We start from the raw sequence: 6,102 nt of genomic DNA on the forward strand, positions 1-6,102 counted from the left end.
TATTTATTTATTTTAAAATGAGTTAGTTTCACTCCTTGAACTCTATAAATAGGACCTAGTACTCAGCCATTTCACTCATTATTCAAGCATTCTTCAGAGGCTCCAAGCTGCTAAGTTTATTCTAGAGAGAAAACACTAGGGTTTTGGGATAAAAGCTTTCCAATCTAAGCTTTTCTAAACACTTGGGAAGTAAGATAGAGTGACATTTTGGTATTGAGGTGTAGATCGATGTTTCTATCAAGGTATTCTTATCCTCAGATTTAGTTCATCATAGTTCTTTTATTTTCTTTCAGATCCTAACTCATTATTATGGCTTTTGGTTAGGTGTTTAAGTTCTTGAAACTTAAGGTTCTTCGGTAAGTTTCTATCTTGATGGTTTATATCTCCTTTTCATCTCCATTTCTTTAGAACTCATGACTCTTACTGTTTGATTTTAGGAGTTTTTCAATCCCGTTCTTGTCTCCGATATCCCAGTTTTTGGTAAGGAAAATAGGTTAGATTATATGTGTTATGATATGTTATGTGCTATGTATATATGTATAAATATGTTTTATAGTCACTTAGGGCTTATAGTTGCTTAGATAGCAAACCCCAAGATTTTTATCATTATCGTGGATTAGAGTTATGATTTACCCTACCTTGATTAGTAGACAGAGGGCCTAGATGGGTTATCATATACTATTTTGTGATTTAACCTACCTCGATTAGTAGACTGAGGACCTAGATGGTTTAATCACATACCACGGTAATGAGTTAATGGCCATTAATATTGTAGTCCTATATTATATATGTTTTTACGTCATATGTTTTGTAGTATATGTTTTATGATATAGTCTTATGATGTATGATATATGTTTTTAGTAGATTTTCTTTACTAGGCATTAGGCTCATTCCTTTTATTTTAGATGGTGCAGGAAAATGATCTTGGAAGGCGGGATGGATTTGTGGCAGCTTAGCATGTGTATTGGGGATGGATTGATTGAATGGTTTGCTGGAAGATCGAGGATGACGTTGTTTCAAGTCTTTTAATAATTATGTTCTTATGTATTTCCGCACTTAGTTTTTAAACAATTAATTAAATTTTATGTTTATGTTTTTATGTAAATAACAATGAGATCCCATATTTTGTATTCAGTACCGTATTTTGGATTTTTAATAAAGTTCTAATATTTTATGTATATATGTATTCCAAAATAGTAGCTATGTCTTAGTAGTTTTTAATGGTTTGAGGACTTAGAATTAGTCGGGTCATTACAGTTGGTATCAGAGCCCACAGTTCATATGCATGAAGTTCTCCTTGATACACACGCACAAGCTCCGGATCCAACCGCCAATATAAGTGTTTATGTTATGAATAGTATGTTTATGTTAATAACTAATGTTTTAGTCCTTATGTTTTCAGTCAAAATGAATGGAGCTTTGACCTATCATGATATCCGAGCCATTAGGGCATTGAAAAGGATTGAAGAGCCAAGGAATACAATAGGAGTGTTAGAAAGAATAACTCAAATATTGATCCTATTTCACAAGGGGATAGTTCACCTTCAAACTACTAAGCAAATTATGATGATAGCTATGGAACAATATGTCATAGTAATTAGGCTTTTTAAAGATTTTCCTTCTGTAATTTCAACATTAGAAAAATTATGGGAGACTATAGATGATTTACTTGTAGCCATGAGATATTATTTTCTTATACTAAGGTTCACCTCTAAGTTTGAATTTCAATTCATAAATGAACAAAAGCATAGTATCTTAATGAAAATTCCTCGAGGTAGTTTTCAGGCTCATAGTAATGATGGTTATGAAGAAATAGATGATGATATGTTAGATGAAGGGTCAGATGTAGAGGATCTTGATTTTTAGATTTACCCTAGTTATTTTTAGTTTAGTTTATTAATTAATTAATTAATTAATTAATTTTTGAATTTATGATTGTACTTAGTGAAAATCTTTTTTTTTTCCAAATGAATAAAGTTGTTATTTTTGAATGACATGTATGAGTTTGATTTTCTTTTACAATCATAATAAATAATAAATTCAATGAATAATGACTGAGTTCAGTGAGGGTGGATACAAATCAATGGACCAGGTTCTTTATTGAGAGTTTAGGGGGGCATAGTAGTGGGAACGATTTTACTAATCCTAACCTTCCCTCAATATGGTTAACTTTGGAACAGCGACGAGTTTCGAGCCTGAGAATTAAGTCATATAGGGTGATTAGAAACATACTTAGAAAATAATAAAGATGGTTGGTTTTCTAAGTATAGAAACATACATTAATTATAAAGAAGGCTTACATAATTTTTCATAAGAAATCATAATTGATAGGTCCGAGTTATGTTTGCTTATACTAAGTTTTGCCTTAGAGCTTATTAGGGTAAGTTCTAACATGTTTTTCTTGACTATTAAGACTTTGTTGAAGATGTCACTCTGAAGGTCTGCACGCACAAACGGTAATGCCTCCAACGCTACCAACGAGACTATCGAAGCTCCTCCAATCTGAAGAAAGGGAACGCGTGCTACCAATGCTGCTGCAAATAGAAATGCACCACCACCAGTTGACAACATCGCTGAGATTATCCGACTACGACAACAAGTGGAAGAACTGCTGCAGCAACAATGAAAACAAACTCAGTCGCAGCCTCAATTAGCCCTAGCCTCAGTCGCAACTGCAGCCTCAGCTAGCGGCTCAAGCACCCCAGCAAGTAGGTCCATATGGGGGATGGCCGATAGCGAACTAGCCCCTTATCCAGCTCAGTACATAGAGCAAATCTACGAGTGTTTTCATAAGCAGCACGCTCGAAACTTTGAAGGGACAACCAACCCCTTTGAGGCGGAAGAATGACTCAAAAATGTAGAGCTGATCCTAGCACACATGAACCTCAGCAATGCGGATCATATATCCTGCGTTTCTTCTCTTCTGAAGAAGGATGCTAGAATTTGGTGGGATTTAGTACAACAGAATCATGACGTCGCCACCATGACTTGGGCTAGATTTGTGTAACTGTTTCACAAGAAGTACTACAACTCAATAGTCATCGCTACGAGGGTAGAAGAGCTCACCAGTCTGAAGTAGGGCAACTTAACAGTAGTCGAGTATGCTCGACAGTTCGATCGTCTAGCCAAGTTGGCACCAGAGTTGGTCCCGATCGATTTCTTGAGGGTTACCAAGTTCACCAGGGGACTCGTACCCAAGATTGAGCTAGGAGTCAAGCTTGCAAATCCTGGAACCACTTCTTACGTTGATGCCCTAGAAACAAGTATAGAGGTGGAAAGGCTCCAAGCAAATGTTAGTAAGGAGGAGGCAAGCAAGTCTAAACCCAGGCAGCAGAATCAAACTCAAAATGGTAGAAACAACAACCACCGACACAACAATAATGGGCAGAAAAGAAAGCATTATGGTAATAAGCAAGCCGATGGTGACAAAAAAGCACGGACAAATAATGGAAGTAATAGGTCTGGTTATGTAGAATACCCGCAGTGCTCCAAGTGCCAGAAAAGACATCCTAGGGAGTGTCGTGCGAACACCAAAGGTTGTTATAATTGTGGCCAGGAAGGTCATTGGGAAAAGAAATGTCCACACCTCAAACAAGAAGAAAAGAGGGCCAACAAGATGGTTCCAGCCAGAGTCTTTGCCTTGACCCAGGGAGAAGCCAATGCTAGTAACAAAGTGGTCACAGGTCAGATTCCTATCCTCGATAATATATGTTTAGTATTATTTGATTCGGGAGCAACACACTTGTATATCTCATTAGGAATAATAGAGAAATTAGACAAACCTTGTGAACGATTTAAAACTAGGTTTGTTACGGAATTGCCTTCAGGCGAAGTAGTCCTATCATCACGAATAGTACGAGGAGTTCCGATCAAAATCGAGGCCACAAAACTAGAAGGAGACCTGATAGAGCTAGAAATTAAAGACTTCGACATAATACTGGGCATGGATTGGCTAGCAAGGCATGGTGCAACCATCAATTGTAGACGTAAGCAAGTGACGTTCGATACTTCTGACGGTCAGAAAGGTTTCAGGACTACGGACACCACTTATCTCATCTCTCAAAGCTCAGAGGATGATAAAGAAAGGATGTCACGCATTCTTAGCAAGCGTCACGGATGTGGCAAAAGAAATACCACTAAAGGTTGGAGACATCCGCATTATAAAGGAATTTCCAGAGATATTTCCTAACGACTTACCAGGGTTACCGCCTACTCAGGAAATTGAATTCACAATCAAAATAGTACCGGGAATCGAGCCTATCTCAAAGGCACCATATCGGATGGCACCAACAGAACTCAAGGAGTTGAAAATGTAGTTGGAAGAACTCTTAGACTTTGGTTTCATCAGACCAAGGCATTCGCCATGGGGAGCACCAGTTCTATTTGTGAAGAAGAAGGATTGAAGCATGTAGATGTGTATAGATTATCACGAGCTGAATAAGGTGACAATTAAGAACAAGTACCTGCTACCCCAGATCGATGACTTATTTGATCAACTTCGAGGAGCGACTGTTTTTTCAAAGATTGATCTACGGTCCGGTTATCACCAGCTCAAGGTACGGGAAGAGGATATACAAAAGACAACTTTTAGAACTCGATATGGACATTACGAGTTTCTAGTTATGTCTTTTTGTCTTACCAATGCTCCAGCCGCATTTATGGATTTAATGAATCAGGTCTTCAAGGATTACTTGGAAAAATTCGTAGTAGTGTTCATTGACGATATTTTGGTGTACTCCAAGGATGAAGTCGAGCACGAGGAACATTTAAGATTGACTATGTTGGGACTGAAGGAGCATCAACTTTACACCAAGTTCAAGAAGTACGAATTTTGGCTATCACAAGTAGCGTTCCTTAGCCATATAGTATCTAAGGACGGAATCGCAGTAGACCCAGCTAAGATAGAGGCTGTGAAGGATTGGCCAAGATATAAGAATGCGTCAGAAGTTAGAAGTTTTCTTGGGCTAGCAAGCTATTATCAGAGATTTGTAGAAGGCTTTTTAAGATAGCCACTTCACTTACTAACCTGACCTGGAAACAATAAAAGTTCAACTGGACGGATAGATGTAAAGAGAGCTTCCAGTTGCTCAAGGATAAGTTATGCTCAGCACCAGTACTTTGTGTACCGACACCCAACAACAAGTTTGTAGTATACTGTGATGCGTCAAAGCAAGGTTAGGGTTGTGTGCTGATGCAAAATGACAAAGTGATAGCCTACGCCTCAAGGCAGCTGAAGGAATATGAGCAACGCTATCCAAGACACAATATGGAGTTGGCAGCGATGGTCTTCGCATTGAAAATCTGGTGCCACTATCTTTATGGAGAACGGTGTGAGATTTATACGGACCACAAGAGCTTAGAGTATTTCTTCACACAAAAAGAGCTCAACGTGAGGCAGCGCAGGTGGTTAGAACTAGTAAAGGATTATGACTGTGAAATCCTATACCACCCAGGAAAAGCAAACGTAGTTGCAAATGCACTAAGTTGGAAGAGTTACGGAAATCTAGCAGCATTATCCGGAATAGAAAAACTGCTACAGCAAGAGCTGATTAATGTCGGAATAGAAGTAGTCACTGGTCAACTGGCTAACTTGTCCATATATTCCAGTCTATTAGAAGATATACGGATCGGGGAAGGGCATGATGACACATCAGTATCGCATATGGCTGTAGTCAAAGAAGGCAGGACTACGAATTTCTCCATATCAAGATAGGTGTTCTTGAGATATAAAGGAAGGGTATGCATTCTGAATGACCATGGAATTAAGATGAAGATTTTAGAAGAGGCACACAATACCCCATACTCAGTTCACCCGGGATCGACCAAGATGACTCACGACCTTAAGGCACTATATTGGTGGCCGGGAATGAAGAAAGACGTAGCAGAATATGTGTCCAAATGCCTTATATGTCTTAGTAGTTCTTAATGGTCCGAGGACTTAGAATTAGTCGGGTCATTACAGAAGCACACGATTCCAGGGAGAAGTTACAAAGCTCTGAGTGGCAATGAGAATCACGCTCAGAACTATAAGGATCAATTCTTCTGGGTGAATGGGTTCCCGACGAGGACCAATCCCACCCTACTCCTAGACTTTGCTAGAGT

Source organism: Humulus lupulus, chromosome 6 (assembly GCF_963169125.1).
Source record: "Humulus lupulus chromosome 6, drHumLupu1.1, whole genome shotgun sequence".
Classification (NCBI taxonomy): domain Eukaryota; kingdom Viridiplantae; phylum Streptophyta; class Magnoliopsida; order Rosales; family Cannabaceae; genus Humulus; species Humulus lupulus.